The sequence below is a fragment of the Bidens hawaiensis genome, unplaced genomic scaffold, assembly GCF_021521415.1.
Source record: "Bidens hawaiensis isolate Kalapana, Puna unplaced genomic scaffold, B.hawaiensis_p1.1 tig00019690_1, whole genome shotgun sequence".
Classification (NCBI taxonomy): Eukaryota; Viridiplantae; Streptophyta; class Magnoliopsida; order Asterales; family Asteraceae; genus Bidens; species Bidens hawaiensis.
In genome coordinates, this window is record NW_027492992.1 from 309,489 (window position 1) to 336,247 (window position 26,759).

Sequence of the window (26,759 nt, forward strand, 5' to 3'; positions counted from 1 at the left end):
TGGGATTGTAAACTAGTTAGATTTAGGAGGGTAAAAAGGGGAATGGACATGCACATATGATGACAATAGGCATGAGAAAGAGGAGACAAAGTGTGATGCTCAAGATTTTGCAGAAAACTGATAATTACGAAATCAAGCAAATTTTGATTATGTTTAGGCAAAAATGTCATAATTCAACAACTCCACTCAAATAGCCCTCTATTTTCATCAATTGACAAAACTTACCCCTTGAGTTCTGTCCACATCCGCACGTGTCCTCCGTTCACATGTCACCACAACCGGTAGTCTAACCTTCTCTAGGCAAAGTGGTTCCACCTCGTTCCCCATAAGGCCAAACGTGGGAGTTGAAAAAGATACCCCCATATGCTCACACATGACCCTCTTCCATTAATAAATATGATAATCGTTTTAATAAAAGTATTGACTAGTATAAATGTATAACAATGTGACTTTTATAGTTTAGTACATGAACTAACTATGTAACTAGACAAAATATATTGGGGGATAACAAAAATATGGCTCTTGACGTATCGAATTTCTATTTTTCTTATCGGAATATTTCAATTATTGAGCTTACATGATAACCTTTATTATAGTAAAGGCTTAAATTGTTAAAGCATGTCCGAAAATTAACACTTTTAAGACTTTATGAATTCTTATTCGCCTTGTGAACTTGTTTGTCATCTTGCAAACATACACCTTTTTCGTTGTTTTCACACGTGTAACTTTGTAAATATCGCAAGCTACATCTTTTGAGATTCTTGAGCATTTGGTGACACTAGGAAATTAAAACTTATGGAACCATTGCATGTTGCTATAGAACACGTTTGAAACCGCGATAGTTTCATGCTATATTCCATTACAAATTTAATGATATTTAGAATTCAATATTTAGGTTATGAAAGATGCCAAGCATAAGAAACTAAAGAAATTATAAAATATGGTATAAAGATAGAAATCCAAATAAAATTAAGATGCATGCCAAGAAGTAAAAAAATCAAACCAAATTAAAATATCAAGAATATAATATAGTTGATTGTGATGTGAGTAGTGGGAAACTGCGTACACGTTTCTGGTTCTGTGGATTTAGATAGTGTCACCACCTAATACAAAATCCTAACAAGTAGCAACAACTGAATCATAGTTAACATACAATATATATATAAAATTAATGAAACATAAGGGATGAAAAAGAGAGAATAGAAAAGATGAGGGGAGTGAAAAGAGAAAAAGAAGGTATGAAGTTACGTATAATAATAAAATAAAAGTAGAAAGGGGACAGAAGAAAACAGAGGATGGGGGACAAGAAAGCGGCATTTTTAGTTATTCTGTCGGCTGCTAACCATGACATTTAACCTCTCCTTACATTCTTTTCTCTTTTACACCCCCGAACTATTCTCATTATTACACTCTTGCCCTGCCCCCCCCTTTACCACATACGTCATTAATAAGTTCTTTGCACGCCAAAATAAGTAGGGGTTTTTGAACGTACGGAGCCAAGGCAGAAGAATTATACATGTTTAACAGTGTTAATTATTACCCAAATGTTGAATTGGCCGGTGAAATTGGAAACTAGTTAGGGTGTGTATAGTTGGTTATGTTATTGGGCCTTAGTCAGAATTATAATGGTTGACACTTGATTATTGTCAGTTTCGGTTAAGTTTGGTTAATTGTTCAATGTATATTTTGATGTTTTTTTTTCATTAGTTTTAGATGAGAGTGGTTAGGTTATGGTGTACCAAACTTTATTCTAAAGTTTCAAAGCTGAAACATTTTGGTTTCAAGCTTTAGGTACCGGTTCTCCCGCTATTATAAGACTATAAGCTATGGGGCGCCTATGGCTGAGGTGGCAGGCGCCGTGGGGCGCGGTCCAACCAAGGGCTCCGAAGGTTGGGTGGTTTCAACGGCCGGCGCGGTTGATGGTGAATGTGGGTCCCCCTCTCACACACATACATACATATGCATATATATATATACATACATATGCATATATATATATACATACATATGTATATATATATATATATATATATATATATATATATATATGGGCGCCTTTGGGACATTAAACCATAGCGAGGCGGGCTTCAATGCCCCCTGTTGTTTACGTTGCGGTGACGTGTCACGGTGGAGGGGCTACGAAGCCCCTCACCATAGCGTATAGTCTAAGGGATGAAGGTTCGTTCCCTAGAACTGGCCATTAGGTGGGTTTAATAAGTACAGTTTGGGAAACGTTAAATAAATATGATTTTAATTACCATGTAATGATTTTTTTTCAATTTAAATTAACTTTTAATAATCATGTACTTATTTATTAGTTAGTTTTTTTTCTACAATACCTCCTATAATTAATTAATTGAAAAAAAATACATCATGTAATAATAATCAAGATTTATATATATGTTTCATTTTTTTCACTTATGTTAAAATTTCATACATTCATAAAAGTATTACATAGGAGTGGAACTGTTCATGAAAGTTAAGAAAGAAACAAAACTTTTTATTGAAATTTAGTTAAAACGCTAGAAAAACTTAATTATTATTGGGTGAAAGCTTTCCTTTAAAAATAAACTCACAATAATGTCTGTTCAGTTAAAATGGATTAACTTTTTAATATAAATTAACTTTTGGATTATCTTTTATTATTGAATAATTTACTTTTGGGTTATTTTTGGATTAAAGTTACATTTATAGGAAATTATAAGGTAAATTATTCAACCGGTTGAACCTTCCAGTATAACCCGGTTCAACCGGTTGTACCATTTTTTAACTCAATCCGGTACAAGTAAAATACTAGTTTTTAAAACATTGCGTTGAATAGTAATTGCTTTAGTTCTCACAATTTATAGGGCCTCACTCTTTTTTTTTTCCTATATATCTTTAAATATGTATTAATCTCAATTGCTTTCAATCACGTTAGTGTGGCTCATCTACGCTAATAACCGCAAGTACTGATTGTAGAACTGAAAGTGTCACTGTGTTTGAGTGTTTGGTGATGCTTAAAAATGTGTGGGTAAAACTTTATAATTTTATATTTTACTTGTATTGTTTATGAAAAAAAAATGGTCATGAGAATGTTTAAATATTATTGGCTCCATCTTTTGGGTTCGGTATATTGGTCTATTAGTTGATATTTTTTACTTTTAGTGCCAATTTTTAAAAAGTTTTGACACGTTTGACTTGCTGACATGTTAGCTATATAAACTAGAAGACAAATTTCTTGTGGTGCCTGCTGGACTTGCAAATGGGCCCTCTACAGAGAACTCAATTGATGTCATGAAGATGTGTTAAGTATTTGAGTTTGCTTAAAGCTCATAATCAATCCAAGTGAATCAACTCCACTTGTATCCACAGGTCTGGGAAGCATGCTAGAAGTGATATAACTAGGGATGATTGTTTTATCGAAATTGGTGTCGTACCATGGTACCGGTACTGTATCAAATTATTGATATCGACCGAACAACCCCTGTATTCATTCTTCATATTGTTGGTTTCGATTTTTGGTATTTTTAAAGAAACAAATACTAAACCAACAAAATCAATACGATATTCAGTTTATATATTCACTCCTTTTTGGTTTTGGTATTTTTTGATACATTATTAGTCTCATTCCATTATTTAACTTTCTTAATAATTTGGACGGATGTCAACCAGGTTCCCGTTTATTTATAGGGATGTCAAATTTGATCTTTTTTTAATCTTATATCTGTCGAACGGTTACAAACAAAAACTTACCTTAGAAGCATCTTCAATAGTTGATTTTGGAGTTTTATTAAAGGTGAGAGGATATGATGTGCCTTAGAGAGCAGAGAGGGTCGTTCTTATCTGAAAACACCCAATGACAAGTATGTAAGAGGGGGTTGTTCATGGAGCCGGTTTGGGTTATGACAGGGGTAAAGATTGGGCAAATTAAAGTGACATGTTTAAAATCTTCTTTTGTATACGATCAAGAAAAGAACATGTTGCATGAGTCGAAAGTTGCCAAAATCTTGTTTGAAATACATAAACTTGCTTAATAATTTAAAGAAAATATTACTACTTACATAGCTTGAAAACAAAACTTGCATGAAAAGGAGTATTTTCATATTGCCCTATATAGATGCCACGTGTCACATTAGCTATTTTAGTTTTTCCTATTTTTTTTTCTTGGAACGGCCAACTAAGTAACGTCGGGTACTTCGTACGCGGCCCCTATTAGCTAAAGGTAGCCCGAGCCGGCCACGAGTCCGGACGGACAGAGCCCATAGCGGTCCACCTATTGAGGGATTCCCCGGGTAAAACCCGACCCTCATGCCCGCCAAATGGCACGACAGCGAGGAGCCAGTAAAACCGGGTGGGATCAGGACTCGAACCCTGGCAAGCCAGGGTCATCCCTCATATCTCCCATATAAATCAGTGATACTGAGGTTTGAACCTCACAGGGGTGTTCAAAACTATCCGAATCCGAATCCGAATTATCCGACTATCCGTATCCGAACTATCCGAATTTTCGGATATCCGAAAATTCGGATTCGGATATTAGTTTTTAGATTTTTCGGATATCCAAATTATCCGATATTCTAATTTTAATATTTTTTAATTTTATTTTTATATAAAACATAATAACAAAACCCTAGATCCCATTAACATATTAACATAACATTCAGACATCTTTCTCTTCTCCAATTCTCTTCAGCCACTCTTCTTTTCTCCTCTTCTCTTCAGCCACCATCGTCAGTCAGGCGTCAGCCACCGTCGTCCGTCAGCCACCATCGTCTGTCTCCTCCAGCCACCACCATCGTCCGTCTCCTCTAGCCACCACCATTGTCTGTCCCCTCCAGCCACCACCATCGTCCCTCTCCTCCAGCCACCATCGCATGTTGTCGTCTCCACTGTCGCCACACGTCTCCAGCCACCGTCAGTCCCTTTTAGGTTGGATTTGGAAACTTGAATTCTTGGATTTGGAAACTTGATTTTTTGTGTGTTTGATTTATTTGGATTTGGAAACTTGAATTGATGATGTATGATTTTCAGTATTAAAACAAGGTTTTGTTTTTCTTTTTTGGATATTCGGATATCCGAACTTCGGATATCCAAAGTTTCGGATTCGGATTCGGATAGTGATTTTCACTATCCGAAAGGTTCGGATACCCGGTTTTGAATAGCCCTACCTCTCACTTGTAAAGTGAGTGCTCTACCATTGAGGCATAACCAAATTATAGTTTTTCCTAGTTTTAGTTTCCCATATGAGAGGGTGTCATCCCGTTTTCACCATTCTTCCCATTTTAATTTTTTTTTATAATACAAAAATACATTACATGTTTTTTTTATTTGTTATATAACTTGTTTAATTGATGCAAATGCTCGACAAGATCCGATCAAAGGCTATTAGACATGGAGTGTGGACTGCTTGGGATGGTAAACATGTAAGAATATTGTTTTTCTATATTCTTTTGAATGCAAACTAATAACACCATCACAAAATTTTTGCAAATTTGTACGTGATATTATAGCAGGCATATTCAAGTAATTATCCACGGAGTCAAGAGAATGTATGCTAGTTGTTGTATAGCTGGAGTGCATTTTTGTACTCTATTGGGGTCATATTTGACTAAAATAAGCTCAATCAATGAACACTTATTAAAACCCGTCAATGGAACAGTAAACAATTGATCTAATCATTTGAACAGATTAGTATCACATTAATTAACTCCATATTGAATTACAGATCAATTACAAATTGTAATTGCAACGGAAACACACAAATTGTGATAAGCTTTTAGAAGGTTTCATGCAGAAGAACAATTATATCATTACTATAATCAAATGATTACAATCTATTGTCCCCCCAACCTTTGCTCTTCAATATTCACTTATTTCAGTACAATAGTACTCTGATCAGATGAATGTGTGATGCGTGAAAAGCGTTAATGAAGAAAAAACTCTCTTCATCATTATATACAAGTGTGTAACTGCTGGATTAGCTAAAGGTGAAAGCGGCATCTAACTAATTCTGTTACAAACTACTTATCTATTCTACTAAATAAATTACCATAAAAGAATCTTATGTTAACTATTGATCTTCTTGAAAACAACTGATGTTTGATCCATTAGTTGTTTGTCTTCAGTCTTTTGAATCTTCAATAGTTTTGATGAGTGGTTGTTTGTCTTCGGTCATAATATCGGCTGTTTGACTTGGTCAGATGTTTGAGAGAATCAATTTGGTTAAAACTATAATGGAGAACAACTGATATTTGAACCATCAGTTGTTTGGTTTCTGATCATTAGGTTTTCGCTAGATTCAAAATAGTCTTATAAAGCTTTCATGACCTGTTGTATTAAAACTCGTTTGAAAGTACTCAAAGTGTCTCTACAAATCACTGTCAATTAGTAAAAACAGAGCTTTATCCACTCAAAACCTTCTTCGTAACATCTCTAAGGTGAATGATGGATTGTAATTAACTAAGTATCATGCCATTAAAAGTTTACGAGACACTTGACAATCGTCTCTATACACATAGCTAACTAAGATTAAATAAACAAAATTTAAAAAGAAAAAGAAAACGAAACAAAAACTTGCATGGCCTAGCTAGTAATGCAATAGCATTCTTAATGCTATAGCAGAAGTCCCCGCTTCGCGGGAGAAAGAGTGCCAGGAAGAGGCTCAACCCTCTCCAGCACAGGACATTGATGATGTCTGGCGACTCTACACAGATGGAGCAGTCAACAACGAGGGTTCAGGCGCAGGGTTGAAACTAACCAACCCAGCAGGCCAAGAGTACACTTATGCTATTCGACTGGATTTTCCAAGTACGAATAACGAAGCGGAGTACGAAGCATTCTTGGCCGGATTGAGAATTGCGCGTAAGATGGGAGTGAAAAACTTGGAAGCCCACGTGGATTCCATGTTAGTAGCCAACCAAATAAACGGGACGTACACGGCCGTGAACGACACAATGGCCCTGTACCTCGCACAAGCAAAAACCCTTATGCGCGATTTCAACGATTGTAAAGTCACGGCCAGGTACAGGGCCATTGTGTCGTTCACGGCCGTGTACGTCCCGTTTATTTGGTTGGCTACTAACATGGAATCCACGTGGGCTTCCAAGTTTTTCACTCCTTATGCGCGATTTCAACGATTGTAAAGTCATACACGTCAAGCGAAGCGAAAACAAATCTGCGGATGCGTTAAGCAAGCTTGCATCGTTAGCCTTCACCCATTTGGGAAAGGACATCCGCATTGAACTCCTTGGAACACCATCAGTCCCGCACAAGGAAATTTGTGTCATCCAAACCGGCACGGAAACGTGGATGACACCAATCATAAATTACCTTACGGCGGGTATACTACCAGAGTCAAAAACACAGGCAAGAAAGATACGCTGTAAAGCACTGAACTATCAAATCGTTGATGACATACTTTACAGGCGTAATTTTCTTGGCCCACTCCTAAGATGCGTGGACAACCAAGATGCTGATTACCTCCTAAGGGAAGTACACGAAGGCATCTGCGGAGTACACGCAGGTCCACGCGCAGTTGTAGCTAAGCTAAACAACGCGGGATACTTTTGGCCGGGGATGCATACGGATGCGCTGGCATACATCAGGAAATGCAGGTCCTGCCAACTTTACGCACCCAACACGCATCGCCCAAAAAATGAACTTGTTCCAGTCACTTCTTCATGGCCATTTCAGAAGTGGGCCATCGATGTGACGGGCTCGTTTCCCACAGCAGCAGGGAACGTTCAGTTCCTAGTGGTAGCTATCGATTACTTCACCAAGTGGATAGAAGCAAAACCCTTAGCCCAAACAACCGCAAAACATATCAAAAAATTTATTTGGGAATTTATTATTTGTCGTTTTGGACTTCCACAGAATTTTGTGAGCGATAACGGCACCAACTTTGCTGACAAGAAGCTACAAAAGTGGCTGGAAGAACTTCAAATCACCCACACCTTTACCTCAGTGGCGCACCCGCAGGGTAATGGTGAGGTGGAAAGAGCAAATAAGAGCATCGTCGACGGCATAAAGAAAAGACTCTTGGAACATAGATCCGGCTGGGTGGACGAAGTTCCACACGTCCTTTGGGCAAACAGAACGCTGAAAAAGGCAAGTACGGGAGAAACCCCGTTCAGCCTCACCTATGGCACAGAAGCCATGGTCCCGGTCAAAATTGGTCTACCCTCACCAAGGGTCTTGGCTCAACCAGAAGACAATGATGCGGAAAGAAGGTTAGACCTTATGCTAACCGAAGAACGCAGAGACTTAGCCGCAGCGCGTGAAGAGAATTACAAACGACAAATGCAAAAGTACTACAATACGTGGGTAAAACTCTGCAACTTCAATATCGGAGACTACATACTGCGTAACAACGAGGCTTCAAACCAAGAGCGGCCAGGAAAGCTGGCCCCGGTTTGGGAAGGGCCATACATTATCAAAGAAGTTTTGGGAAAAGGCGCATACCGGCTCGAAAGGCTCGATGGCACCCCCATCCCAAGAACATGGAATGGAGCTCAATTACGCAAATGTTACATGTAGATCAATTCCAAACTTGTAAAGAAAAGGCCTAGAGCCACTTCTAATGGAAATGATTCTCCTTTATCACATTGTGTTGATAGCCTTACCTTTATACTTATGAACTTTCCAGACTGATATGCCGGTATTCACCGCATAAATAAGTGTGGAAAATAGTAAGTCGTTGCGTGTGGAAGGCGGCAAAACCCGCATAAACATAAAAACGGTAAAAATTTCTAAGGAAAAGATGAGGAAAACCTTCACGCAGGTCAGATATAGGTAAAGTTTGGCCATCCTACTAAGTGAAAGTGACGGTCTTACCCGCACAATCAGGATAGAGGAAGCAAAACTTTAACTTATTATCTACCACGTTGACAGGTTAACTTATCCTAAACACTTAGAAAATTGCTAAGTTAAACTAAAATATGCATGAATAAAACATATAAGGTTTACAAGGCAAGGCATTAACAAAAACATTTATATTCCATAAAAATTCAAAGATTACAAGAATGGCTGGGCATCTACCCGCCTACAAAAATGTAAATCTATCCTAGCGGGTGGAAGGGATCTCAGGGTTCAAGCTTCAGGACCACTCCCTCCAAACCCACTTGAACCCGCACCATCAGTTGGCTGTGGCGGTTCAAGGAAAGCCTTGAGAATAGTTAGCCCTTCATCAGCAGCAGCAATCTCGTTCACCTTCTCCACCACCGGATGCGAGAAGGCAGCATACTGGTTCACTGCTTGGTCATAGGCAGCTTCAGTGTCCACGTCATAAAGAGGGAAGTTGGAAGGCGGGATGCCTTGCTCAACAAACCCCATACCAAGCAGGAAACCAGCCTTTTCCCCATCCTCATGAGAAGCGTTGAGGGCTGCGCTCATAGCATCGTCATATGATGTGTTCGTGAAGATCCGATGCACAACCTACAAAATAATCAATCAATCAATCAATCAATCATGCCCAGTGAAATCCCACCGACAGCAAAGCTATAAGTAGGGTCTGGGGAGGGTGGGATGTAGGCACACCGTACCTCTATCCAAAGGAATAAAGAGGTGGCTTCCAGAGAGACCCTCGGCTCTAAGTACATGTGTATGAAGCAAAATAAAGGAAATCAAAGTTTAACAGTTATATAAAAACTACTACTAATTATAATAATATTAATAATAAGTTCACAGTTTAACAGCTATATAAAAGCTAATAATAATTATAATAATAATAATAATATATGTAAGGGAAATACCATTATGGTATGTGACCTAAATAAGTAAAGTCTAAGCCTTAAGGTATTCAATTCTCTCTAAAAATCCTTAACTTTAATTCTACTTCTCCACGAATTCCTATCCTCAACCATGTCCTCGGAGAGGTTTAGGTCTATCAAATCATGCCTAATCCTCTCATCCCAAGTCAATTTCGGTCGTCCTCTACCCCTCCTCCCCTCTATAGTAATGTTTTCTACGGATCTAACAGGATTCGTCGTCTGTCTTCTCTTTACATGTCCAAACCATCTCAGTCTCCACTCTCTTATCTTGTCTGCTATGTTCGCCACCCCTAATCTCTCGCGAAACACAACGTTTCTTATTCGGTCTAGCCTTGTGTGCCCACACATCCAACGTAGCATTCTCATTTCTGCTACCTCCATCTTCCGCACTTGTGCCTTCTTGATGGCCCAACAATCTGTTCCATATAGCATTGCAGGTCTAACTGCCACCCTATAGAATTTTCCCTTTAGTTTAGTCGGGAAACTCTTGTCGCACAATATACCTGTGGCTGCTTTCCATCTACACCATCCTACCTGAACTCGGTGGGTCACATCACTGTCTAATTCCCCATCGCTCTGTACAAATGATCCTAAATACTTGAACTTCATTACCTGCGGGACCACCTGCCCTTCAATTGTGATCTGTGCGTCTTCATTGTCGTTTATCCCACCAAAATCACAGTGGAGGTACTCCGTCTTAGATCGGCTAATCTTTAAACCTTTTGTCTCTAAGGCTGTTCGCCACTCTTCAAGCCTCATGTTTAGATCTTGTTTTTTCTCAGCAAGCAACACAATATCGTCTGCGAACATCATGCACCACGGGAGAGTCCCCTGAATCGACTTTGACAACTCATCCAAGACTACTGCAAAAAGAAACGGGCTCAACGCTGACCCCTGGTGAAGACCTACCTCTACAGGAAAGAAATCAGTATCCCCCACTGGCGCACGGACACTTGTTTCACTCCTGGTATACATATCCATAATTATCTCTTTGTATTTCCTTGGCACTCTTCTACCCTCCAAGCACTCCCAGAGCACCTGTCGTGGCACACTGTCGTAGGCCTTTTCTAGGTCAATAAACACCATATGTAGATCACGCTTCTTCTCCCTATACTTTTCCATTAATCTTCTTATAAGGTGTATTGCCTCTGTGGTGGAACACCCCGGCATGAAGCCAAATTGGTTGACCGTAACCTGAGTTTCTCGTCTAAGTCTAACCTCAATCACTCTTTCCCATAGCTTCATAGTATGACTTATTAGTTTGATTCCTCGGTAGTTACCACAACATTGGGCGTCTCCTTTGTTCTTATAGATAGGAACTACAACGCTGCTCCTCCACTGGTCTGGCATCTTACCTGATTTGAGAATACTATTGAACAGAGTAGTTAACCACATGACTCCTTCCTCCCCCAGACACTTCCACACCTCGATGGGTATGTTGTCTGGGCCAACTGCCTTAGACCTTCCCATCCTCCTAAGTGCATCCTTCACCTCCTCTCGTGTGATCCGTCGGCAGTAGCAGTTATTCGATTGTTGTCGTTGAAAGTTTGTGTTGTCATGTTCTTCTTGGCAAGCTCTCCCATTGTTCAAAAGATTGTGGAAGTAGGTTTACCATCTTAGCTTGATGTCATGCTCCTTGACCAGTACATGCCCATCTGTATCCTTTATGAACCTCACCGGTCCTAGATCTTGCCTTCTACGCTCCCTGGCTTTGGCAATCTTAAACATAGCATGTTCCCCCTCTTTTGTTTCTAGACTTTCATATATCCGTTTAAAGGCCGCCTTCTTTGCTTCCGCCACTGCCTTCTTCGCCTCTATCTTGGCCGTTTTGTAGTTGTCTCTCAATTCCACTCGCTCCTCCTCATTCGTGCACCTCATTAGCTCCCTAAAACATCCTTGTTTGTCCCTTATCTTGTCTTGCACTGCGTCATTCCACCACCAAGACTCCTTATGCCCACTTGTCTTTCCTGTTGTGACCCCGAGAGTCTCCTTTGCTACTTGGATGATCTTTGTCTCCATAGCTTCCCATATATGAGTTGAGTCCCCATTTAGTCGAGCCCGCGTATGCAGTATGAGTTTATCCTTAAACAGTAGGAGATTTTCGTCCTTCAATTTTCCCCATCGAATTCTCGGTGTACCTTTCTTCTCTCGAACAGTCAGCTTATTTCTGAAGGCTATATCAGTCACTAGTAGTCGATGTTGAGTCACAACTGCCTCCCCAGGAATGACTTTGCAGTCCTTCCACCAACGTCGGTCTCCTTGCCTCATCAAAAGGTAGTCAATTTGCGTGTCGCGTCCGCCACTGCTAAAAGTGATTAAATGAGAATCTTGTTTCCTAAAATAAGAATTTATAATACCTAGGTCATGTGCCACCGCAAACTCTAGAAGATCTGTTCCGGTCTCATTCCTATCACCAAAACCGAAACCCCCATGTACGGCTTGAAAACCATCGTTAGCCTTACCAATGTGTCAATTAAAGTCACCTCCTATGCAAATCCTCTCCCCCCTAGGTAAGCCCCCTACCACTGCGTCTAGGCAATCCCAAAATTCTCTCTTTTCCTGATCCCCTAGGCCTACATGAGGCGCGTAGGCGGAGACTACTGCCACTACTTCCTCTCCTAGTACTAATTTCAACACCATAATCCTGTCATTATGTCTTATCACCTCCACCACACTAGTGTGTATTTCCTTAGCCACTAGAAACCCCACTCCATTCCTAGCTCCATCAGACCCCGAGTACCACAACTAATACACATTACACTCAGCCTCTCTATGTCCTTTCCACTTAGTCTCCTGGAGGCATGCTATCTGAACCCTACGTCTTTTACGCACATATACCAATTCTAGCAACTTACCATTTAATGTTCCTACATTCCAAGAAGCCAAACGCAATATACGCTCCCTATCTTTACTCTTTCCTACACCCCTCGTTTCAGGACATGGTCTCAAGTAATAGTCATGATTCCTACGCTCTATGGTTGCAACTAATCACACAAATGCAAGCAATAGGGCACTCGATAATAATAATAATAATAATAATAATAATAATAATAATAATAATAATAATAATAATAATTAATAGGTAGTAATAATAATAATAATAATAGTACTAATAATAGTGGGTTGTAATAATAGTAATAATAATAATACTGAAAATAATAATAATAATAACAACACAACGGAAGGTAAGGGAAGAAAGCAATAATCTGGGGTAATCTGTGGGGTTGCCGCAAGCCGGATTTTCCAGCCGGAGAAGATTCCGGATCTGTAAACCCGCGTAACTAATCAAGCAGTCCACTAGACCAACTGGAAGCCGCCGGAGATGCAACTGTCACTCACCGGAAAACTCTCACTACCACCGGATCTGGGTTCGGGGTTTGTTAAAACAGAGGTTGAAGAACACGGTGAGGTTTTGGTGTATTCCGTAATGTCGGTGGCCGGTGTGGGTGGAATATTCTGTGAAAATTTTTTCGGGCTACCCAAAATTGGCCGGAGATAGAAACGTGAGGTGTTGGCCAGAGAATGGCCGGAGGAGGAGTGGCGGCCTGTACGGGGGTGTTGGCCTGAGAGAGGCCGGAGGGTGGTGGTGGTTGTGACCGTTTGGTGGTGGTACGGGGGTGTTGGCCTGAGAGAGGTTTTGACCGTTTTTTTGAGAAGAAGAAAAATATATCAAAAACTTATCTACGTATGAAGAAAAGCGTAAAGAAGTTACGGAATTACGCATACCTGCGACAACGCTTCTCGTAGAAGCCATTCCTTGGTGATCAGAGCTTCCTGGAGGGCAGCTTGAGCTTGATCACGGGCGCGTTCGGCTTCGTTTTTGTTAAGGTTGGCGAGCAACACATCCTTAGCAGCAGCCTCTTCAACGCCCTTCAGCTTACGCTCAGTGCGGTCAAGCATACCCTTCTGATCCAGAAGCTCTTGGAGCTTCTTGGCGTCTTCTAAGGCCAAGGCATCATGAGCCTGCTGGAGCTTCTCTAATTTGGCTTTAAGCTCTTCGTTTTCAGTGCGTAGAGGCTCAGCAACAGCTTCAGCCTTGGTGGCCTTCTCGGTCGCGTTCCGTGCGGTTTCCTTGGCCAACCGAAGCTGTTCGTTAACAGCTTGGGTAGCCTTGGAACGAGCCTCGTGCCGGGCCTGAACCTCGACCTCGAGGTCCTTGAAGGCCTTCTCCTTCTCCGCGGCAGTGGCGGCAAGTCTCTTATTCTCCTCCCGGATCGCTCGCGCCTGAGCCACTTCCAGGCTACGCGCCGTCTTTAACTTGTCGTTTTCACGACAGAGCAACTCGACGCGCGGCTGCATCCGGGCAAGGAGTATTCGGAGCTCATTGGTTAGCCTACCCTCTTGGTAGCTAGCCATGGCCTCCCCCAACGCACCGCTTGGGGCGGCGTGGCGCGCCCATTCTACGCAGTCCACAGCCGTTCGAAGGGTTGTTCCCCGGCGGATGTTCCACCGTGGAACATACACCTCATTGGAATCTGAAACTGCAAAAAACAAAAAACATTTAGGAAAAAATAATATATAATATATATATATATATATATATATATATATATATATATATATAGGCCAAAATAACCCTACGCACCTGTAGGGTCGACAACAGGCCGGTAGCCGCCAAACCCATCACCCGAACCTAAGGGATATCCATCCAAGAGGTCAGGGAGATGGGAAGGAGGCGGAGATTGGCTAGAAGCCCCAACCCTGAACATACCTGATGAACCGGCCATGGACGAGGTAGTCGCTGGTGCCGGAGGAGGCATGGTTGAAGCCGCCGCGGTAGAGACCATCGGAGGTGAACTCACTGGAGGTGAACTCACAACCCTGGCCGCCGCTGCGGAAGAGCCCGCAGAAAAAATCACCGCCGGCTCAGTGAAGGATGCGGTGAAGACAGCCGGCGGAGATGATGTCACAATTGGAACAGTTGCCTCAACGGGATGAGCAACTGAACCAACAGTACAAACAGGCGCAGCGGCCTGGGTCATTGCCTCGGGTGGTTGACCAAACGTACCGTCGTGGGTCCAGAACTGCTCCTTCCCGCACCACTTTGGAATGCGGTTGCATCCACGCCTGCATGAAGATAACAATATTAAAAACAATGGCGGAAAGAAATGCGGGAAAGATAAATAAAAAGTATACTTATGGGTTTTTGTTAATCTTGAAGGTCCTGACGGGCGGGGACGAACCCGATGGAACTGGCCTCTTCATGCCAGTCACCATCGTAACAGTTGGCTGCTCGGAGGTGACAACTGGCCTCTTCCCCGCCGCCCCCTCGCTTTCAGTCTCGGAGTCAGACTGATCTCCTAGGTCGACGGCGGAGGTAACCTTCGCCTTGCCCTTCACGGCGGCAGCTTTCTTCTTCCTCACGAAGACAGGCCCATCTGCGGATTCCTCATCAGAAGATGACAAAATTAGAGGAACTCCAGCAGAAGTCTGAGCATGCAGAGGGCGAGGATTAAAGAATCCCTTACCTGGCCGCGTGGCGCTCAAAATCTCGTGGCCCAGCGGGTAAACCTCCACGAACTTATCCGCCGTTTGCTTCAAAATGGGAAACTCGTTCTTGTCGAGATCACGAGTACCCAGTCGAGCGGGACCACCAGTCTCCCGCGGTTGCAGAAGCGATTGCAAATTGTTCCCCTCTGAAAATAAAAAGAGAAACAGTTAGAAGAAAAACCCTAAGCCAGCAAAAAAGACGGAGCATACCGTAGGGAGTAGAATTCAAACCGTATTCAAGGATGATAGGTACTTGCGGCGTCCCAGAACCGGCATCCTTCCATACCCGGCTCATCCCGAGCATCACCATCCCAGACTCCGCAAAGCGGTAAACCGGAGTCTGGATCTGGGAGATCTTGGTAAACCATCCGTCTCCTGGTAGTTGGAGGCGTGAAGGTTGGGGAGTGCTCTCCCGTTCTTGAATGTCATCGCAATGGGGACGACACGGGCAGAGATGTAAAAGAACTCCCGTTTCCAAGACCGAAGACTGCGCTCGGTAGCGCAGATCTTCAAACCCTTGATCCGGGTGACCAAGGTATACCAGCCTTGGATGCACCTCAAGGAGTAGAAGGTCATCAGGCAGTCGACACGGGGCTCAATGCCCAGAATGTGGCACACCCATTCAAAATGGCGGACCTTAGCGATCGCCATTGGGTGTACCTCCGTCAAGTGTACACAGTGTTTCTCCAAAACACGGTATACAAACTTCATTAATGGAAATCTGAGATTCCCATACATGAAGAATGAGGCATAAACCCCTATCTTGCCCTTGGGGGCATCATACACCGTCTGGTGAGGCTCTGGAAACTCAGGCTCGTAGGGCTCGAGCATGAACTTCTTGACGATGTAGTGATACAAATCGACAGAAAGAGCACACTGGCACTCGCCAGCACTACTCTTGTCGTCCTTGTCAGACGCGGACATCGGGTTCTCAGGGTATACGTCGGACTTTTCGGCAGTAACCTCAGGATCGTGAACGGAAGACATGTTTTAAGGTAGGAAAGAGAACGATTTCAGGAGAATGCTCGACAGAAAAGTTAGAGTATTCGCCGGAAATCGCTTAGAAGAAGAAGAGTGAAGTGAAGGTGTGAATTGAAATGCACCCTCTCCCCCCTTTATATACTCATCACAACGAATGCGATGAATTTAATGCGGAGGAGAGAGGAAGCGCAGGTGCAATGAAATGGCGACACGTGGAAAGCGCAAGCTGGCAACAGCTGTCGACAGGACGCGTGCCGTAATATTCGCGCCCACGCGCCCAGAAACTCGCGCCCACGCGCCTGAAAAAGCGTCTGGAATGACCATATACTGTCACGTCGCCATAACTTCCTGCACATCCTGAACTGTCAGAAGAAACCGTCGGAAGACGCTAACGTCTCTTCAACAGTTTGGACTGTTCTTATCCTTTCACCAACTCTTCGAATTTCAAAAAGATTCAAAAAGATTCAAAAATAAGAGGGAATATACCCCCTCACCTTGGGAAGCAAAAAACCATAAGACAAGTGCGGGTACAGTGTCAAGGCGAAACCCTTTACATACTTAGCACTTGCAGGGAATTGAAGCCAAGAAGGATCTTGTGGGCCATGCTTGTGGAAAGAGAAATAACACCTCCGCATGGCGGGAACGTGGACAACTAGATTGTTTGAAACTTCAAGGTGGAATTGGTAGTTTAACATAACTGATCACTATGTCCAAAACTACCAAAACCTCGTGAAGAGTCTATACAAGTGAAAGTCAACGCTCCCGACTTGCGAAGAGGTTAAACACCTACCCGCATCATAACCAAAGATCAGGCAGAAAAGTCGGAAATTTCTGCAAGTGACATTAGGAAAACCGCGGGAAGAATCCCCACGGAAAACCTTTAAAAACAAAAACCTCTTTAAAACCTCTTGCTTAAAGTCCAAAAGTTCACCTCACTTATTAACAATTCATGAGAAGAACAATGGACTGGGGGGACTTGAAGAGGTAGGTCCCCGCAAAGCCCAGTTGGACCCGCAAGTCACACCTTGAAGAGGTACGTCTGCGCAAAGACTAACTGGTCCCGCAAGACCCACCATGCTCAGAGAGATGAAGACCTTACACGCAGTAAGCTAGCTGTTCCCGCAGGAAAGCCTCCCTTGGTACAGTACCCTGCCTGTTCCCGCAGCTATGGGTACAAGCCAAGAAGGAAGGCTACCCGCACTAACGGTAAGGCTACACGCATGAGGCACTAACTCTTATACTTCAGCAATGTCACCGGAAGAAGGAATGAGCAAGGCGGGAATATTCCCGCCCAAAAGAGCCAGTCCGTACGCTTCTGGAAGATCTTTTGTACTATATCTGCCAAGGTATGGACAAAATAGACAAGATCTGACCAAAGCAGCCCATGAACCAATCACAGGGTGACAGCTCACCGACAATAGTACGAGGAGGAGCACGCTCTAGTACAAAACGTCACTATTAGCCGCTGCCTACCCACCAGCTCCCATCGTGGCACGTACATAGCCCGTAGTTGGTGGAAAAGGAATAGTATACAGCCGGCCATGTCACTATCAGCCGCTGCCTACCCACCAACTCCCATCGTGGCACGTACATAGCCCGTGGTTGGTGAAAAATGAATATTATACAGCTGGCCGTACCTGCTTGGAAACCTACCTTCGGCTATAAATACTCCAACACCTTGGAACGGTATCATCATCTTATATTTTCTAGCTATTTCTCTTAATATACACTTATATTCAGAGCAATCTAGTCTGATTCTCACGCCGGAGGGTGGTCACAAGGAGGAACCCCCCCCCCCCCTTCTCAGTGACGAGCTCACGGTGTCTGTTTTGCAGGTCAAGAAGAATAACCATCTTTGCCGGACCTAACCCTCGTGTGAAACATCTACTTAACCCTAAGATTATCCGTAATCTGCCGGGGTCACTTAGTGTTTCTTCACCAACCCATTAGATAGCTCGAATAACGCTATATAATTTATGATCAATCTAGTTACAAAGATTCCCTTATTTTAAATCATACTAGATATTATTGGGAATTTTATGAAGATAATTAATATTATATTTAATTGATAGTTTAATTTAAGAAAGTGAGGTCCACTTAAAACCTAATTAAAAATATAGTTGGAGTAGACGGAATATTCAAAGACTCTGTCGGTCGAGACGGAATATCAAAAATCTTATCGGTCGAGACGATGTTAAACTTTTAAAACTTATAAGAACAAAACATGAGAATATGAACTCATTGGATCAATTTCATTCAAAATGCGTCTTGAAAGACGAAATTCATGAAGCTCTTTTCTTAAGAAAAATATAATTTGAATGGATCAGATAAAAACATAAAAAAACCGTATGGAGAGACTGTATTTTACAAAATGATTTAAATTATAAATATGGACGAAAACCCAAGATTTTTAAAAATCTTGTCGAAAATGTCAAAACTTTCCAAGTGTCAAGTTTTAATTGGTTGTAAAATTCTATCGATTATAATTATCAAAGTATCGGCTCAGTACAAATTTGATGGGATATTTTGGAAATATGGTTTCTTTTTGGATCATTTTTTTCTCTCTCCTCTTTTGGGTCATTTTGGGAATTTTCTCATGTTTATATCATATAAATCAAAACAACGCAGGCGTGAGAAATGTTTTTTTTTTTTTTTTTTTTTTTTTGTGATTTTAGAGCCATCTATATTAAAGTGTAATTGTGTTGACTTGTTTGTACAAATCATGTTAGTGTTAATATTTACACGATAATAAGTGTGTGCGGGTTACGGTGATATTTATAACACCAAAAAATCGTGTCCGTGTTGATCTCAACCTGCCAAACCGTAATTCGGCAAACTGTTAACCCGATACGATTGAGAGTTTGACGCTTAAGTAATTCCCACGTAAAATTATACAAGTAACCAACAATTTCACATATAGGATTACTATAACCATAAAATTAATATGACTCCTAAATTAAAATAAACTCTGGCCTGATTCAAAAACGAGGACATTGGAGTGTTGCTAGAAGCATTAAGTTGTTGTACACTGTGCATTAAATATGGGTTGTAGGATGTGATTGTGTGGGACCAAGTGTACGTTTATACACATTTAGCCCAGTCTACATAGGAAGACCACCTCGACAACGAGGTCAGCTCACGTGCGAGAAGTACGTGTGGATGCATTTATATTTAGTTATTTACTTTATACAAAAAGAGTTAAAAACAGAAAAGCCATGTTGGTTTGGCTTTTACTCCCCTTTGACTTTGAACAGAAAAAAAGGGTAATTCAATAGAAAAATGTAACATTCATTTTTACCCTTTTCTTTAATCCCAATAAAAACCAGAACTAAACATTCGTACCTAATATTATTGTTGTTGTTTGGTATTTTTTTACCTATGAGAAAGCCCAACAAATATTAATTTACATGGGTTCTATTATTATTATTATTATTATTATTATTATTATTTGATAACAAGAAAAGAAAAGGAAAACTAAGAATATGTATTTTTGGTACTTCATGCGTTGAAGTGTTTCATATTTTTGGTGGGCTTTGGGCCCGATAGGCCATAACCATATGGCAAATTTACGTGAGGTCCATGATTTCCAAAAGAAATAAAAAGGGATTATGTTTGTGGTGATTTCATACGACCGACAACACAAACATACGAAAGGTCTTGGGTTTTTTTTTTTCTTATTTTGTCGATACAGAAAGAGAAGAGTTTTTTTTTATCGGCGCTCCAAGGTTTTGGTATTTTGTTGAAGATAAGAGACGTGCCAGAGATTGATTTATTATCTCGTTGGTGATACCTCTTACTCGTTACTCTTTTGTAGTTTGGTTCCATATACTTGATGTTTGTTTGTACCAATTATATGGTGATTTGTGTATGCCTCTAGTTTTACCTAGAGAAGAACTTTGTATTGCTATTATTGGTGATAGTGGATTTGAAGCGGCTCTAATAGTCCCGTGGTTTTTACTCTCGCCTTGAGAGGTTTTCCACGCTAAAATTATTGTGTCCTATTTACTTTTAATTACCTTATTTGTTTGCATCCTCATTGGTTCATTCGGGTCAGGAAAAAGTTTAGCCAAACGAAGATTAATTCCGCAATTTTTGTTTACCGTTCGTGGTTAGGTGGTCGTTTCCCAACAGAGTGGTATCAGAGCTTCGGCTCTTGTTCTTGGGTTAAGATTTGTTGGAACGATAGAAGCTAATACAGGTAGGATGGTGAGTTTGAATGGTTCTAATTATCATGTTTGGAAAGGCAAGATGGAAGACCTTCTTTATGTGAAGGATTATTATTTGCCTGTTTTTAGTACCGATAAACCTGAAGATAAAACTGTTGAAGAATGGAATATTTTGCATCGAAAGGTTTGTGGGTATGTTCGGCAATGGGTTGATGATAATGTTTTGAACCATATTAGTGGGGAGAGTCATGCTCGTACTCTATGGACCAAGCTTGAAGAGTTGTATGCTCGAAAGACCGGGAACAATAAGTTGTTCTTGATTAAACAATTGATAAACTTGAAATACCGTAATGGAACTCCTGTTACTGATCATTTGAATGTTTTTCAGGGTGTTATTGGTATGGGTATTAAGTTTGAAGACGAGATACAGGGTTTGTGGCTCCTTGGTACTTTACCGGATTCTTGGCAGACTATTAGGACATCGTTGTCCAACTCCGCAGCTAACGGTATTATTACTATAGAATTGGCTAAAGGTAATATTATTAATGAAGAGATGAGAAGAAAGTCACAAGGTTCCTCTTCACAATCAGATGCCTTAGTTACCGAAAATAGGGGAAAAGCCATAGCAGAGATCCAAGTAATAAAGCAAAGCACCGCAGTAAGTCTAGAGGGAAGTTTGAAGATTATGAATGTAATCATTGTGGTAGAAAAGGACACACAATAAAATATTGCAGACAACTGAAAAATGAAAACAAGAAGGCTAATTACAACAATAAAAAAGAACAACCATAAGAAAGACGACGGTGATGAAGGTACTTCTGAAACTAAAACTGCCACCGAAGAATTTCTTATTTGTTGTGATTATGATAGGGTGAACATTGCATGTGATGATTCGAGTTGGGTTGTTAACAGTGGTGCTACTTGTCATGTGACATCACAAAGGGAATTTTATTCGTCTTATACTCCTGGTGATTTTGGGAATGTCAAGATGGGTAATAATGGGCTATCAAAGATCATTGGTGTTGGGGATGTTTGCTTAAAGTTTGATACTGGGATGGATTTGGTTTTAGACAATGTAAAACATGTTCCGGATATTAGACTTAATTTGATCTCCGTAGGCACAATAGATGATGATGATTTCCACAGTACCTTTGGTGGTGGAATTTGGAACTCACTCGTGGTTCGTTAATCGTGGCAAGAGGTGAAAGAACTTCAAAGTTATACATGGCACATCCAAATATTTCCAGAGACTCGGTTAATTCATTGACGAATTCTGATGTGACCGATATGTGGCATAAGAGACTTGTTCACATGAGTGAAAAAGGGATGTCTATTTTATTGAAGAAAGTGCCTTGTCCGGTGTGAAAGATGTTCATTTGAAGAAGTGTTCTCATTGTATGAATGGTAAGCAAAAGAAAGTTTCTTTTTATAGTCATCCGCCTCATAGAAAAGAAAGTATACTTGACTTGGTGCAATTAGATGTATGTGGTCCTATGAAGACTCGAATACTTGGGGGCTGCTTATATTTTGTCACATTTATAGACGATCATTCATGGAAGGTATGGGTTTATACTTTAAAGTCTAAAGATCAAGTATTTGATGTGTTTAAGAAGTTTCATGCCCTAGTTGAGAGACAGACTGGGAAGAAGCTCAAGTGTGTTCGTATAGATAATGGAGGTGAATATATTGGTCCTTTCAATGCTTATTGTAGAGAGAAAGGTATTCGACACCAAATGCCACCTCCAAAGACACCACAGTTGAAATATTTAGCAGAACGGATGAACAGAACTTTGGTTGAAAGGTTTAAGTGAATGCTCTCACATGCTGGGTTGCCTAATTCTTTTTGGGGAGAAGCTTTAAATACAGCGGTACATGTTATTAATCTTACTCTTTGTATTCCTTTGCATAATGATGTTCCATACAGGGTTTGGAGTGGTAAAGATGTTTCGTATCGTCATTTGCGGGTCTTTGGATGCAAAGCATTTGTGCATATTCCCAAAGATGAAAGATCAAAGCTTGATGTGAAGTCCAGACAGTGTATATTCCTTGACTATGGGCAAGATGAGTTTGGATACAGGCTATATGATCCGGTTTCAAAGAAGCTTGTTAGAAGTCGTGATGTTGTGTTTGTGGAAGATCAGAGTTTGAAAGATATTAAGAAGACACAGTTAGTTCCTCAGTACACTGATGATCTTATTGATTTGGATCCTATTCATACTCAGCAATCTGAGCCACATCACGAAGATAGTATTCAAAATGACGAACAACATGGTACCGATAATGTTGATAATCAAGAGCAGGTAGAGTTGGATGAGGATATTCATCTCGAGTTACCAGTTGATATGCCTGCATTTTTCCCACTCAGGCGGTCTACGAGAGATCGTCAACCTTCTACTCTATTCGACTGGTGAGTACATCTTACTCACTGATGGGGGAGAGCTCGAGTATTATAAAGAAGCCATGGAACATAAGCATAAAAGAGAGTGGTTTGAAGCCATGCAAGATGAGATGAATTCCTTATATGAGAACATTACCTTTGAGTTAGTGAAGTTGTCTGATGGCAGATGGCAAAAGAGCTTTGAAGAACAAGTGGGTCTACAAATTAAAGACTGAAGAACATACCTCACGGCCTAGGTACAAGGCAAGATTGATGGTCAAAGGGTTCAGTCAAAGAGAATGTATTGATTTTTATGAGATTTTTTCTCCAGTTGTGAAGATGAGTTCCATCAGGGTGATCATTGGTTTAGCTGCTAGTCTTGATCTTGAGGTTGAGCAAATGGATGTCAAGACAACATTCTTTCATGGTGATCTGGATAAAGAAATTTATATGAAGCAACCTGAAGGTTTTCAGGTTAAAGGTAAAGAAGATTATGTTTGTAAACTTCATAAAAGTCTTTATGGGTTGAAGCAAGCACCGAGACAGCGGTACAAGAAATTTGAGTCAGTTATGGGGAATCAAGGCTACCGAAAGACTGCGTCTGATCACTGTGTTTTCTTTAAGAGGTTTGGTGATGATGATTTCATCATTTTATTGCTTTATGTTGATGATATGTTGATTGTTGGCAAGAATGCGGAAAGAATTGTCCAGCTGAAGAAAGAGTTAAGCAAGTCGTTTTCTATGAAAGACTTGGGCCAGTGATGGTCGGTTAATTTGTATATGTTTTAGTATGTTTATTATTTAGTTTTAACTGTTTATTTTAGAACTATCGATACTTCATACGTGTTTTATTGGATTTCAGGTCATAGGCGTTAAAGTACTCAGTATGGACATGTTGTGACACGGAATGTCCAGCACGCAAAACGAGGAAAAGAATGAAGTTTGCTGTAGTAGAGTCCCATCGCGGTACGCGATGGGCTTGCTGAAGGTCCCATCGCGGTACGCGATGGGATGTTTAGTGACGTTGACTTGTGGTCAATCGCGGTACGCGATCGACTCACAGAAGACCCCGTCGCGTACCGCGACGAGAGGTGTATACGGGTTTTGAGTTTATAACATCGTTTTTTTATCAATATGAAACCCTAACTCCGTTTTTACGAATCATAGGCGATTTCCAGCAGTCATATAGGCGATTTTGACCATCATAGCTTGTGCCAAGACCTTCCACATGATCCATCTCCTCCGTATCAAAGATTTGATGATGTCTAGGCTCGGCTAATTTCCTAGAATCGCTCCCGGGATATATAGTTTGTAACCATTTACAGTTTTTCTCATGTGATTAAGAATACTTATGTTTTGTTATTGATGATTGATATATGATTATTGATATTTAGCATTTCTGTGTGTTCGGTCGGTTTAGGTTTACGTTGGTCTGAACGATCTGTTACCAGTTGCTAGATAATTAGTCATATAACTGTTTGGTTAGATTGAATACTATAAAACGTACAAATACCCTTAACTGAGTCACACCGGCAAGGACTGTTTGATAACCAGTGCCGTGTGTAAAGTAATTGTTGACGTCTAAGGTTTTGTCTGGTTGACCAGTTTTCAGTTAATCGTTGACAATCAATCTGTTAGGTTGCATGAGATACTGTTTGGTTGCTTACTTGAATTCCCGGGTGTGATTTGCTTTGTTAATTGTTTACAACTCGCTTGTTCGTTCGTTGCTTAGTTATATAAACTAACTTTAATTGCTTGTGTGATCAGCACTAAAACCATTTACTTCATAATATTAAGTCTATACACGAATTGCATTGACCACATACTCCTTGTGATACGATACCCTACTTGCTCTAACTATTTAGAATAACTAGGTTTTTGATTGACTCAAACGACGGTCATCAAAATGGCGCCGTTGCCGGGGAGTTAGTGCGCTTAGTGTTTTTTTTCGTGTTATTTGATTTTCGTGTTTAATTTTAAATTTAAATTCAGTTTTTAATTTTCAGTTTTAGTTTAAATTTTATTTTATCTGTATTTTACGCGGGTTGTATTAGTTGTGCAGATTACAGGTTTATGCACACCCGCCATTCGGGCCGACAGTCTCCGTTAATTTACGAGCCCGAAATTGAGAGGTTAGCTCGGCATAACCGAGTACAAAACAGAAACTCAGAAACGGAAGACCATAACCAGAACCAAAACCAAAATGAAAACCAGAACCAAAACCAGAACAACAACCAAAATCAAGACCCACTTCCACAAAATAACGCTTTTCACCCCGAAAACATACCTGACCCACCAGAATTCAATAATCAAGATGACCAAAATCACTTAGCTCGTGCTTCCAGAACCCGAAACCAAAACCCAAGACGAAACCTAAACCTTAACTTTGACCGAGCCGGACCATCCGCTCCAAATAATAACCCCAACAGCCGAGTTCGGATAAATATCGATGATGTTCAACCGAGTGTTCCGATAGAAGATGAAGACGAAAGGGAAAATAATAATGGAAACGAAGGTTTGGAAATCGATAATGAGGTAGACAGATGGGTTAGAACGTGAACTGGCTGGGTATAGAAAGGGTAAGAAGAAAGAAGTCGGGAAAGTTGGTGTTAAATTCCCGGTTTGTGAAGATTGTGGTGAAATCGGGCATAAGGCAGAAAATTGTCTAGAGTATTATGATGATGTGGAGGATGACACCGAGGAAGTTAATTACACTTACGGGGATTCCAAAGGCCAAGGGTTCGATTCGAACACATATCACCCGGGCCTGAGGAACCACCCGAATTTTCGTTACGAGAACGTGTCTTCTCAGTTGAACCCGAACTTTCAAGGATCAAGCCAGAACAGATCGCAGGGTAATTATCGCTAGAGCGGTTATCAGTAGGGTTCGAGCAATCAGAATCGGGGGTATAACAGAGACAGTAACCGGGGTGAAAATTTTTCGGGTAATCAGGATCAGCAGAAATGGTCCTCGGGTAATTCGGACAACTCAGTACACTCGAAGTTGGATGCGTTATTGAAAGTTATGACTGATCAAAAGGCTGAGACGAAGCAACAGTTCGAGTTATGGGATAAATCGTCGGAGGCAATGATGAAGCAAATTGGTCAGCTCGATTCAGACATGGCGAAATTACAAAAGAATGCGGGCCAACTTCCGAGCGACACCACAGTCAACCCGAATCATCACAGTTCAAGTTCGAAAAAGCATGTCAACCAGGTAAGTATTTTACGTAATGGTAAGAAATATGATAATAAAGTTGGGGGTCCACCACCATTGGTTGATGGGGTGGTGGAAGAAGTTGATGAAACTCTCGTCAGTGATGACGAGCCGGAACCGATTGAGTTAAATAAACCTAACAAATGTGAAACTAAAAATAACAAATCGGTTCCGAAGGATGACACCAACAACTCTAAGGATAAGGAAAAGTGAAAACTTTACCATATCCCGTTGCTTTTTTGGCGCCATCAAAGGCGAAGATGGCATCAAAACGGGGCCCGCAACAAGAAGAAATGTGGGAAACTTTTAAACAAGTTAAAATTAACATTCCTCTTTTAGATGCCATTAAACAAATTCCCGCCTATGCCTAGTACTTGAAAGAGCTGTGCACACAGAAAAGGAGTCATAAGATTCCTAAACAGATTGATTTTACCGATAACGTGAGTGCAATTCTTTCGGGTTCGCTTCCACCAAAGTTACAAGATCCGGGAACGCCCATTATACCCATTCAAGTGGGTGATTTTAAAATGACTAGGGCGCTTCTAGATCTTGGAACTAGCATTAGTATTCTCCCAGGAAGTTTATACGATCAGTATGATTTTGGCCCGCTTCGTGCGGCTGCCACCACGGTTGTCTTGGCTGAACAGACACCGAAACTGCCCCAAGGAATATTGACTGACGTTATCGTCAAGGTGGAAGACTTTTACTTTCCAGTTGACTTTTTAGTCCTCGATTATGTTTCGGGTGAAATGACCAAACAGCCTACGGTTATCCTCGGT